This window comes from Varroa destructor, unplaced genomic scaffold (assembly GCF_002443255.2).
Source record: "Varroa destructor unplaced genomic scaffold, Vdes_3.0 BEIS01000004.1, whole genome shotgun sequence".
Classification (NCBI taxonomy): domain Eukaryota; kingdom Metazoa; phylum Arthropoda; class Arachnida; order Mesostigmata; family Varroidae; genus Varroa; species Varroa destructor.
Window position 1 is genome coordinate 2883178 of NW_019211457.1, and position 13867 is coordinate 2897044.

At 40.7% G+C, this 13867-nt stretch overlaps 1 long non-coding RNA gene across 1 annotated transcript in view; it reads left to right on the top strand.

The window, feature by feature from the left end:
- Positions 1 to 6066, top strand: part of LOC111249467 (uncharacterized) — a 38098-nt gene extending 32032 nt beyond the window's left edge. Inside the window, exon 4 of the long non-coding RNA XR_015326598.1 lies at positions 4624 to 6066. This is a non-coding gene — a long non-coding RNA (uncharacterized LOC111249467). The remainder of the gene's footprint in view (positions 1 to 4623) is intronic.
- Positions 6067 to 13867: the final 7801 nt, after the last annotated feature.

A 13867-nucleotide genomic window follows, 5' to 3' on the forward strand; every position in this document is an offset into this window, starting at 1 on the left:
CTAAATACAATAATTCACGAAACGTTTTTTGAACCGATGAGCCCCCAACGCTAGGAGAGAACATACGGCAATTCGTTTCGTACATAAAGCGATTCCAGTTGAGATAATAGATCCATTAGGGCAGTAAAACATCCTTGCCGCTGACGATCTAACTAACGACCAGAAAAGCGATAATTGTCTATATGCGATAAGCCATTATTTTTTCCGTTCGGCAAGATTCCGGTAATAGTCAACCGGTAAAATTTTCCCTTTAGTAAAATAGTTTACTTTGTTATATAATGAACAACGCAAATCTTATTGACATATTCCATATGTTACTCGGAGCGCTGCGCAATCAAACCTCTTCTTTCCTCGCCACGATCGCAAAAACGAGGCGCATTTTATTAGGCTCTATGGTAAGTTAAGTAAACAGTAGAAATCTTCGCCAAACTGAGAAAGAGCGCATATGGAATAGTTTCATTAGTTGCCATTCAACCACTGTTTACGGTTCTATTCAGCGTTACACGTATAGACTCGGGTCGTCGTCACCGTTGACACCATAGCGCAACGTAACGCGTAACGCAGGATGAGTATTTCGTTGCTGCTGAGCGGCAGAGGGCTGACGCGGACAGTGCAGATAAAAGCCTTATTCTACTTTTTCCTTTGCCTCCTAAACTCCGAAAGCGAAGAGGCAGCAAACGAAGTCATCCTGAACAACTTAAAATACTTGCAAGACACTCAAGTTACAATGTACTAGGCAGAACTTAGCAGCGAAAATCGTTTCAAGATCAAAAACATAATAATAATAATAACGCTGAGAAATTGTTTTTACCACCATAATTTCATCACTTCTATCGATATCTAATGGCGGGAACGGCAGCGTCGGCAATTCCTGTACATATATTATCTCTCCACTGTTTTTATGTATGCAAATGCGAACGTACTCGTTTCTTCTGGAGCACGCGCGACGCGTTTTCGCATGCTCACTATGCTCAACGCCTGTGCTCCCGTTGTTCATTTATCTCGCATGATATGGACAAAAAATACAGTTCGGATTCGGTAGAATTATAGACTAGCACAATATAGGTAATGGTTACATTTTTCGGATAGTCGGTATTTACTTAACAAAATAAGGCTATATCTGCTTAAGGAACAGGATGCTAAATCAATGGTTGTCGCATCCAAGGATTATGTTTCGCGAGAACATTCCCATTTCTCAGTATCTCTTTAACACTTTTTTTTTTTTCAAAATCTGCATGCGCGTCGTGCTTTGGGCCCGCGTCGAATCGTTTTCACTACGATTTCCGTTAAAAAACCGTTTTCACTAGGTTAGGGGACGCACGTGTGTCTGAATATTTGTGTCATTTCCATTGCTCTAGTAGATGAAATTTCAGTCCTTGAGGGACAGGGTATAACATTTGAATTTTCCATAGAACTCACTATACTAGCCTTCCTTTGTTTTTTTTTTTCGCTGAAACTCTCGGTATTTTATAGAGCCCTTATACATAATCCAAGTTCACGTCCACCAATAGCGTAGGAGCAACGCCGGAGTTCTTGCAGCATTGAATTTCGAATTCTGATTTTATAGGGCAAATGCGCGATGCAGATTTGTATTAGTACGTTTTTTACTAAGATTCATTATTATGTTGCGATATAGGATAAAAATTTACAATTCTATGCGTTCTTCTCTGAAGGGTTTTCCAATCGCTCTAAGTCATAGTTACACTATTCGTGGGCTCTGTCCATCCAAATATCTCAAAGATCGGATTTTGGAGCGCGCTCCTAACAAAAGTCCATTTATCATCCCTTCAAGCCCCACCTTTATAAAAAATCACAAAAATTTTGTCGTTCTTTGCCGTCGTATGCGAGGTTGCATGTTTAACATGATGCTGCTTCTGTCTCAGCCATCAGCAGCAGGCGTCACCGTGCTATCCGACTGGTCTATATAATTTCTTCGGCAACATAGTTAGCGCCAGCGGCTTGCGTTTTCGAATAATGAATCGCTTTCGTCGTTGCCGCCCGTACTCGCAACTGCGCATAGTCGACTTGGCAGGCGGTTCCTCCCGGAAGGAAACCGGCAAGTGGCAAGCCGTCCCTGAGGTTCATGTAATCCGCTCGTGTGCCAGACGGCTGCAACCCTTTAGCGTTGTCGGAGAGTGGCGTCGACAGCGATAGGAACGACGGTTGGGTGCGCCGGACTGGTAAACGCCTTCGGCAATGAATACAGAAGTTTGAGCTCAAACGCCAGCGACAAAAGGGTGGCAAACTAGCAAACTGGAAGGACGACGAGGCAGACACTTGGAAGTACCTTAAAGGCCGTAAGCTTGTGACGCAGCCTTATTTATGGCGTTATAGCTGGCAAGGGAACTATTGATACGGAGAAAGCTGGTTATGAGGGGAAATTGACGTTTTTGGCTCTTTAAATGGACGCAACGGGTTCAACGGGCAAAAAAATTGAACGGCTGAGGGAAAAGAAAATTTTCGTTGCGCTCTCTTGTCGTATACAGCCTCTCCCTTCATTTCTGGTTTATTTTCGTTTATACACTCAGGCTTTCTTTCAGATCATTATAGGGTACAGGCACAAGTCCAGTATTATAAAAACAGCTGCAGGCGGAAAGGCACTTTTGTTTGTTCGGAGAGGTTTCCTTAGTTGCGAAGGAACCCCAATAGGAGCAGTCCATTTGGCTTCAGGTACCGCCCAGTTCCGTTGTTTTTCGCTCTTTCTTTTCCTTTGAGGCTTTCACTACAACGGGCAATGACATCGCCCCCGCGATTGCATGCCGTATTAGAAGGTAAAGAAGCAAATCGCTTTCTGACTACCTTTAATTGTGCCGTGTGCTTGGTGCCGCTCGCGGAGGTGTGCTCTCTTACTAATGTGTTCTCAACGTCCCTCTGTGTACATGTGTGTATAGTTGTGGGTGAGCATATGGCAACCAGTGAAAAGTTCGGAGGGCGTGCTTCAGTTTGATGTAAACAGCGATAACGCGCTTCAATAAAGAGAGACATGAAAGTGCCAGAAACAGTTGGAGAAAGATAGGGTGCACAGCTTGCTTAGTATAACTCTCCACAGTGTTAAACTTGGATTCTGAAGTATTCTACGAACAGGCTATAACGATAAAGGAGAATCGGGAAAAGCTTCCGACGGGTTGTTGAGAGTAAAACGGGTAGGACTGAAAGGAGGGCAACAGTATTGCTAAATCTCTAGAACGACCACCTAGTAACCCTTACAAATTTTGGCTATTACGCGCAGTGGCATAAAGTGCACAATATTTGCGAAACATGCACATCTAAATGTAGACTTCTTTGCATATAGACACCCATATAGTAAATTGATGATTGAAAGCGGCGGAAGGGCGTCTCGACGAGCTAAATCTACTAGTATGATACAAAGCTTTTATAGACGTTTCCAACCCGGACTTTTGAGGGTTAAATGGGACACGGAGCTAAAAGGAGCTAGGTGGAATGGGCTATAAAAGGCAAGCAGGAAATCGAATTGTGAAGTAACGAGATGCATAAGGGATTCGAAAAGTCGTGTAGCGAAATATGATTTTGCCAATGGCGAGCACTCATTGGTCTAGAACTGTATAAATTAATACGTTGTTTTTTCATAGCAAGCTACTCAACTTCACAATAAGTTTGTCAGAGTCGGAGGTCGCTGCAGCAGCGCTTAGCGGAGCGGTAGACGAGTTCAGCACTAATGTTTGCTATATGGGTAGATGAAAAGGAGGACGCTTATCGAGGCACGGCAGATTTGTAATGAGACTTCAATCCTCGGAGGATTAAAGGGGGATTCGATAGGAATCCTCTCGAAGGGAACTCGACAGTCAATAGGCCAACTGCAATTGGTTTTAGCTATAGTTATTAACAAAAGCAGGATATTTCTTTGTTTGTTTTGTCCTACGTAATGTAATATACGGGCAATATGTATACATCCCTTAGAAGGTTAGAGGATGACGTGACAGAACTATGATCGCAGAATAAATAAACCAGTGTTGATCGCCCTCTATTTGTGACCCCTGACTCAACATGTTTCTGCACAGGTCGCTTAAATTTTTTCGCGGGTTCAGAACGGAAATCGGTTATTAACGAAGCGGTGAAATATTCGTGATTGTGGTATATACTCATTATTGCTTTATTCTTATATTACTTCGAGGAGATTTCATCACATTTTGAAATTGTGAACTATTAAAGACACGCTCTGGAGTCGTCTTTTTGAGCTTCTTGAGGTAGCTGAGTCGTACGCTATTACTTGGTAGCTAACAACCATGCTGACTTTATACAAGCCATAAATACAATAACTGCATCGAAACAATAACAACCCTATGTATAATAATAATTTACCTAGGCTAATTAATTTAGCACCTTGCTGCCTGACGACCCTGTTGCCGATTCGGGGAAGGATCTTACTCGATCACCGTACTCCCTATACTGATAGTGGCAAGCGTTTGTTGATTGCGCAGGCTTTTACTACTAATGCATGTGGCCTATTAAGGCTACCTTCGTAACCTCTTATAGGACAATTCAGAACATATTAAGAGCGCCAGTTCTTATTAATAATAACGATAATGTTCAGAACGACGATGATCCAAAAATGCTAAACTTTCGACTTTAGGCTTCAAATTTTTGGTGAATGCAACATTTCAGATAAACTCCAGAACGTCGAAGCTATGTGGACAGTCGCGGGCTTTGCATGCATACTAGACGGAAATGCTGAAATGTTAGAAAAAATCTCCGGGCTGAATAGAGAACGGCTCAATGCCGTGCGGTGCAGACGGCTTTGGAACCTTCAATACGACTACGAAGATTGCCTCGGGCAGATGGCGCTGGCGAGACTCGGTATCTACCCGTCGACGTACTTGGGTTTACAGTTGTTGCTACTTTACAAAAGATGCTGGGCAGATCACGGTTGGATGCGAAAGCTGGTTGAGGAAATTTGCAGTGGTTAACCGAAGAATTATTATACAACGTTCATATGTTTGATTTTTATTATGATTATTATTGATTCATGTTTTTTTGGTACATACTAAGTTTTGTTTATTGGCTTACGCAGTGTATATCTTTTTTGAGCTTCTTGAGCAAAGGAAGGCTACACTTTATGTGGTTATTTAAGTGTACACACACAAATTATATATTTAAAAGTTAATCACATGTTTCAAAATACAACTATATTACAATTGGACCACATTTCTGGCACTTTTTTTTTATGAACTGCACTTGTACACCTTCGTATCTGAAATTTGAATGGTTTACGAACGTAACTTCTACCTTGGAACTACAGGAGCGAAGGCAGCTAGTGATATAAATCTTCTACGTGGCGAAGGATCTACGGTTGGAGGCACCCGGAGCAGGTTGTCTCGAAAATATCCGGAAGGGCATTTCGAATCTGAAAATGAGTCGAGGGCAGATAAGATCTAAATGTAGAGAGGGGTAATGATTGTCCAGGGGACTTATAAAATGTTAATGACAAAGCTCTTAAATATGGAAATGACGAGATGCTCTTTATAGAATTGGCGAGAGAGTTCCAAGTTGTAACTAGCAGAGTTCAGAAACCAGAAAAGCGAGCCATGTATGAGAACAATCACACCGTTAAGGTTGATGCAATAACGGTAGTGAAAATACGGTGGTTACAGTTACAGGCCTTATGTCGTACACTATTGCTACCACATAATCCTTCATTTCGAAATCTCGACAATATTTTAATATTAACACTGTGTCAGAGTCGCCTTTCGATACTTCATTAGAACTCTACCGGTGATTCTTGCTATATTGAAGGTAGATGTTTGTTGAATCATTCTTTACTTTCTGTCGTCATCAGAAATGCGTCCGCAGCGACGTCCGAACAACATGATCATGAATACTGAATAGTTATTGGTGGGGTTTCGAACAACAAAATTTCTATGAGTGCTGATTATTTACGTAAATAATAAACATTATTATTATTATTATATAAACATGCATTTCTGCTAGTCTTTGTATGTGCATGCTATCTTTCTCTCTTGCTGAGCAAAGGTCTTTCAATCTAGGCGATGCAGACAGGTTGACGCCTCGACAGTCACCCATTCTCTATAATCCGCGCACGTTGAGCACTTGCCCTAAGGCGACGCCATTGTATGGGTCATGGTTGATCCTGCAGAAAAGATTCCCTCTGGTGTTAAACGTAATACAGCAAACCTCCAAACGCTGATGATGGTCTATGCACAAGGCTTGAGACTGGACTATCATTTGCCGATTAAGAAATTTCGCCCGATCTCGGTTGATTATTAGCCAATGTGCGATCGGCGGAGAAGTTCTCGCTACCGTCATTTGCTGGAGATTAGTGGACAATTACGTCTACTCATGCATGACTGTGACGGCTGGAAATCAGATGAGGGCAACCTGTTCCACTCCGATAGTAGGCAGTTGTAGTCAATCTGTGAAAACCGTCAGGTCAAGTGGGATGTGTTGAAAGCATAGGCGTTAAGGTATAACGTCACCGTTACTTCGATTGTTTGGGATAAAGTACAATTTGGAAAACAGCCGATCAGCAGGAACTATTTTTATTACTAACGCATAAGTATGTTTGCCTGTCACGATAATGTTCACAGATATGGCAGCTGATAGTACATCAAAGTAATACCAATTGCGTATCTCAATGAAGCATACAAGAAGTGTACATTTCGTTGATGATTAAAATTTCTAACGAGCATCGATATCATATAGTTTCATAATAGATAGGGATCTGGCGACCTCTGCCATCGGTAGGGTGCTCATGACTATTGCCAGTATTTTAAGTTAAACTGTTCTAGTTCTATGAACGTTATTTGGCATTCAAGCTTATTAAGGCAGTTGGGCGGCTCTTTGAAATAAGCACGTTCTTACGCTAGGGCTTCAGCTCCTTCTGGAGCGATAACTCTGCCCTTGGATAAACACTCAAGAAAGTTTCGGGGGCAATGCATGATTATGGAAACCTATAGGGCAGAAATATATATAGGAACCTATGTGGGAAACACTGTTCTTCGCCTAAAACACCGGTGAGTGAGCAAGCTTGCAGTCGCAAAAAGTTATCCGCCATAAGAGTCACAAGCACATTTGCCTTGCGTGACCTTCTGTTTTTCGTGCAGCGCGTCTAGTATGCTATGACACTCTGAAAATGCTCATTGAATTACCCCGGCTTGTCAGAGCTAGTTCAGCCTTGTTTAATGTTTTACGCAGTTGTAAAATGCTGTGGACCAGCGACGGCGTTTAGTCCAAACTGAGCTTTATTAAGAGTAACCGTAACGATAAAGTTGTCCGCGGCCCACAAATCATGATAGAAGGAACAGGTCTAGCATCCTTAATACTTCGACACAAAGAACGGAATATTGTCTGGTGTCCTACTCTGTTGACCCGAAAAAAAGTTCGACCAAAGTAAGACTATTCAATTTGGACCATTGACTAGAACGTGCTTGAACGTATTTTTTGTTATATTAAAGAAAAACAAGTGTTCAAACCAAATTGAATTTATAAGAGATAACTACAGAAATCAAAGCTATTACTATTATTACCATCAAAGCCGTACTATAACCGCTTTCATTGCCGATAAATGGCTCATATATTTGCCCTATAGACAAGTGGGCAGAAACAGACTTCCAGCTTGAAAAAAGTAGCTTCACCGTTGATTGAAAAAGTAGACATACAGTTATTCCCACGAAAAGGTACAAACAACACTGAACCTATTTTCTCTTCCAAGAATAGCCACTCCATTTGTTCTAAACCCTAAATTTACCTTCTGCTCCTTCTAAGAGATAGTCCTAGCTTCTCTTTAGCAATATGCTATAATTGGATTTCTCTATATGCACCAGATACTATACAGTGATTGAAGCAGTGAATAAATGCGTACATCTTCATACTAATAAAACTATTCAATTATGACATGCTTGTTTCATCCTAAGATAAACATGCTGATGCTGGATAACGGTCGTTCAGTTCCGATTCCCGAAAGAGAAACATAGAATGAATGCATCGATCGAATACAAGAAATACCTATGTGTCATGGGTGCCAAAATGGCAAGTTGAAACGAAACAATGATCATTTCTATTTAGAATCTTGTATTTCCGCTGACTTTATCCGTTTTCGCGCTTGCCTCACGGTATTGTCTTCATATACTGTTACAGGCCCACGTTTTCTATAAATTTGGCAAACAGCCGATTTCGACAAAGCAAACCTAATAATAAATTGTGCTGTTTAATGAGTAACTGTTATAGAGCTTCACTTCGTAGATATGCCGTATTGGCAGCACTAGAAACGCTAAACACCAACGTCTCAATAGATTTTGACTAGGTGAAAGGTCGAAAGCCCCACTTGTGCAGGTGCCGGTTACATGACCAAATAGAATCATGTTTATGTATGTAGCATTGCGTCGCGTCACATTCGACTAATAATATGATTTTATAATCCGTTACGCATACATCAATTAGTTCTATAATGCTCAATGATGTCTATACCGGCGCTTCAACAAGCTACCAGATGAAAATCGGCGAGACACGGTATGAGTCAACACGACGCGCCTTCACTTAACGGTAGTGCGTTCGTGTGTTCCAGTATTGTGGGTTCATCTAATGAACTACGAAACATCGGATGTAGAACATATCGGAATTAAATTTCTTTAGCTTGTTAGTTTCCTTCAGTACATTTTAGTTATATATATATGACGCAGCTGAAGTTCATCCCTGATTCTCAGAGACTGCAACGACATGTACGCTCATCATCCAAAACTAGTACCACGACAGGAAAGCAGGCTCCGGAAAGAATCTTCTAGCCGTGGCAAAAAACAGTACACAGTCATACGACTTTAGAAAAGCAGCTACTGCTTCATGCTGGCTGAACCCTAATGATGATTCAAAATGTATTTCCTTGTCTTCAGTCTACCAGTCTACGTTATAGTCGACTTCGGAAAAAGTGCAAGCAAAATTTTGAATTCAAAGGGTTCACAGAGCCATTCCTGAATCCTTTGTCGGCCAACTGCTTTTCATTGAAAAATGTATATTTTAAAAATTCTCAGTGCTATTGCTCCAAGCGATCATTGAGCATGATATGCCGACACTAGGAGGGCAGACGGCCAGTATCAGCGTGATCATCGCAAGCTATGTAGGTGCCCAATGATTCGAAATAATCGACCAAATCACAGAAGTAGCCCTACCTTGGAGTGGGGTCGCAAGTCCTTTTCTATTCAGTTTATTTACCTGGGTTTCCCCAATCAATTTCGAATTTATATTTATCAATGGTAACAAATTAAGCAACCTACGGTGTAAATTGTTTCGTAACGCGTACTATATGGCTTGTGCAACATTTATCGGGGCACGTCGTGCGATGTAATACATCGTAACTGCGTCAGGGCCTGAAAAAACATGAAATTATTCAATAAATACGAAAAAACAAAATTGGATCAGATAAAGAAGATACGTGCCGAATATTACAAATCAGATTGTTACGAGGCAAACGTTTTGAGAAGAGTCAACTGGCACTGGACTATGTTGCATACAGGCTTGAACGTAGTATTTTCGTTGACGAGAGTGAGCTTTTTTTTTACTTAGGAGAAGTAAAAGGACCTATCCTTTCGAAATACGCTAGATGAACTTCCAAATCATAGCCTGTTTTTATGCGCAGCGTATTATACTGATTTTAGCTGACTCTTATCGAATAATGATTACCTGACTGTCATCCAATTGGAAATTATCAACATCCTGGCTGCGTTGACCAGCGGTGTCTTACGGGTATGGATAGTGCATTATGCTGCTCGCATACCAAAATCTCACGTGCCTTATTCCATCTTCCTAGGGTAATTTTTTATGCAATACCTAATCTCTCAGAAAATGACCAGCCCACTTTTCGTCTGGCCGATCTGGATGCCTAGATTGTCTACCAAGCGATCTCGCTATGGTATGTTCTTGCATTATAAATATAGCGGCCAGAAGGACTATCACCAATTCACTATAGAGATGACCTTGATTGTAATTTACGGAACAGCTTATCCAGCTTGGCAAAATTAGCCTGTGTTGAGTAATCAACGTTTAAAAGCGAAGTGGACAAATATTGCAACTCTCTGATTCGTATGATTTCTGCCAATATTGTGCACCGTGTTACGCCAACCTTATTGCTTTTGCCTTATTAAGTTAAATTATTACCCCCTATCGAAAGAGGAACCCTATGGTCCACGTCAGTCTGGGCGCTAAACTACCTCAAGTGGGCCCAAATGGACGACAATATGCAGACAGGCGAACGCAAAATAAACATAACCACGTCAGAAAACCCAACGGCCACGCAGAATACGGATCTACAACTACCAAAGAGCACCATGGAATAGGGCTTCTAAACGTTGCGACACATAACGACGCTGTCCTCAGGCAATTAGTGGCCATCTCAGGATATTATTCAATACCTGAAATCACCCGATGGCCTAGATAGAGAAAAAAATGCGGAAGTACTAGTGCCGAGATCTTGAAGGGAAATCAGCACAGAACGTGTCAATGCGCACAGGTAAGAAAGGCTCTTGCAGCAACAGTTAGGACTCGTCCCACAAATGCAACGATAACGATAAACGCTAGCCCGCTAATGTTCCCTCGGGTGTTACGCAACAGTAACGTTTTATAACTCCAATAGACTAGATTTAATATGGCGTTCTAATTAGGAAAAAGTAAACGCTCTTTTGAGCATGGGTTAATGATAGCTAGGTAATAGAAACGATTGAAAATAAGGTCGACAGGTACCGAGCTATTGGTCACCTTGTATAGCTTACACGGAAGACACTGAAAAATGTTAATCAAAGCTAAATGAGAAAAATCTTTTAATACAGATTCGTCGTACAGCCTCACTTAGCCAGGTTACGGTCATCGTCAAGGAATTGTAGTATAAGTGCTTCTGAATTCCTGTTTTCAGTCCAGAAAGGCCGTCTTATTTCAGGCTGTTACCGTATGATAGCATGTCTTGAGTACTATAGTCTAACCGTTTTGTCTCTGTGATATTTTTCAAGAAACGATCGCTGTAAAAGCTCGATCTGCCAAAGCATAACGTACGAGACGACGAACAGGATATAGCAGAAAAATGGTGATTTGTTTGAGGAGAGACTGTATTACTAAGCAGGAATCAGACAAGTAAATGCGTTCAAAAATGACCAGTTCACATAAATCACAGTCATCATTAATCTTACGATAGCGGCTGTTAATTGAGCGTACACGTTATCGCAAGCATGTGGCTGAGACTAAACGAGGAGCGTAACAATTCGATCTGAAACATTGCCTCTAGAGCTGGTGTCTTACTCCACCGAAGAGGATAGTACCATCGATCATTTGATCGATGCGGGAGATCCGAAGATTGCCCATCACGTTAAATTTCAAGGCTCGAAAGCCCCTTGATTTAAAACATTCAGTTTCTTTTTTCCCGAAAAACATACTCGAGAATATATTATTAACAAATATCTGAACAGGTGAAATACGGTGCTAACGTTTTCACAAGATTACTGTTTATATTCATTGCAACATCTTCTCCAGCGACAGAATACGAAAATTTGACAGGAAATAAATACAGGATTAGAAAATGAAAGATTTTCCCAAGACGGGATCTCTATTAAGAATTCTTCTTAATCAGGGCTGTCGTTAGTCGATTCAGGGGGAAGGTACACCTGACAATGCGTCTCTCAGTTTGTTTGTATAATTGTTTATATAAGATAGTTTAAATCTGTGTCGATTTCTATTTTCTACGCATAAACGTTTATGAAAAAATTTATTCTGGTTTGCGCGTTCCTACAGTGAGTAGGGTACGTCCTAGGTACATAGGCCTGCATATGAAAATTATAATGATACAGGTTTTCGTTGAGTCCAAATTAACGTATGTAGCTGCGATACACTATAATTTATGTATTTTACGAAAGAGAAATAAAACTGCTACTACAGTTTAAACATAAGTTTATTGTTCACTTGAATCTAATTCAGAGGTCGATTGAAATTATGTATCTAAATCATGTCTAAAATGTACCGCCATATAACACCTCAACTACTAGAACAGACCAAACCGACGCACACAAGCACAAAGTACACTGTTTGATGGCCGAACATTCGATCATAATGACATTAAGCATTTTATTCGTATCTCCCAAGCCAAAATCGCCGTTTTTTGCTAGATACATGACGACTATATTAGCAGTTGCATCCCCAATACATGATAGTTTAAGCTGTTTGATGTCCTGTAAGGGGTCCGGTTTTGAGATTGCAGCGCTGGTCTTTGACGTGTAGCATTGGGAATCGACGTAGCTGATACATAGCCATAGGAAATCCGGCGGAGCTAATCCGGTTTCTGGGTTTCATTACGTTAAGCGAAGGATTTTGGGTTTTCCTTAGGAATTACGTAAAGGCGTCGTGAAATATGACGTAAGCTCTTGACATGAATCATAATAGGAGACGAGTAAAAGCAGTTCCTTTTGCTTCATTTATGATTTATTTAAAGGTAAATTATTTAACGGTATACACAGTATACCTTTAAATAGTTGAATGAGCAAGACTGTGTACGATATGGCAAATATGTAAACAACTATACGCGTTTCAGAAAAAGGGTATCTGTTAGTGGGACGGGAGGAATGACATCAACCGACCTAGCTGTTCCATATAGAAGGGCCTTAGAGAAAAACGTTCAACTACAGAATCAGTGTTAATCAGGGTTAACGTTAGAGAAATTTATCAAGCTTAGTGTTCTAATGGAGAAGTGTAATTAAAGATTAATTCGAGAAATGTGCTTAAGGTCACTGGAAAATTGCTATTGAAACTAAGAAGCACAATATATCGTAGACATACATAATATAAGGAACAATATAAAATGTTTACATTTGATTTCAGTTTGTTTCTGATTAGTAAATAGTAACAAAGCAACCGGTTATTGACGACACCAGGTATACTATGCAGGAAATTAAGAGGATTGGTCACAGGATCTACGACGTGCTAAGTGCATATACTACCGGAGCTAGTGTATATTCACCTTCGGCGCAACCCTCGCAGCTTTCTTATAAAAGTCATCTACGCGGCTAGATTTTGTCCTCGCCCGATTTCTATTTGGAATTATATTGCCGATGTAAAGCGGAATCAAGACGCAATGCATATAATTGGGTCGGTTCGTTCATAGGGTCCTTCTGGAGACTTTATCAATGCACACAAACTTCAAAATGAAATGTCCAACTTATAATGAATGGTTAGTTAAGTTTCATAGATAAACAAACCTTTTCAACAGTACTGTTCACTGAATCGTTCTTTATGATCCGAATTCTATTACGTACATCAGTGTTATGTCTACTTCTGCCTTTGGGCGTTTATTCAAACGGTTAGCTCCTGTCAGCACAAGACGAAAAGTGTCGACGCCGGGGTTGACATCTAAACCATTTCATGTGTCTTTACGTTCAGTAAAAAAAGACGACCACCAGAACCTGACGAAAATACCTATCATGACTACCCGGTGAGGGATTTCCCTTAAGCCGCTTTTAACCCAACTGGTTCGTTAACAATATCCTGCCACCCGACCGCAAGACAACCGTCGTTGGTGTGGATGATGACCAAATCCAGTCGTTCTGAAAATAACAAATCTATGACAGTTACACAGCTGGAAAGGTTAAGAAGCATAGGTACTGGTACAATACTGTTTGTGCTCTAAAACAGAGTACAGCATAACAATCACAACGTTCTGGGGCAAGACTAATACGAATCAAGCTCGAATTCGAGGCGGAACTTTTTAAACGAGATTGCCTCAGCAAATTCTTTTACATCCAAATATCCCAGACGACAATTTTCTTTCTTCAGAAAGCTTCACCCTCAATGGACTCGCTCACTTTTCTTTTAGAACAAATGAAGTGCCTTCTTTTGATTAAATAAGTAAATTTCTTTCAACTGTATG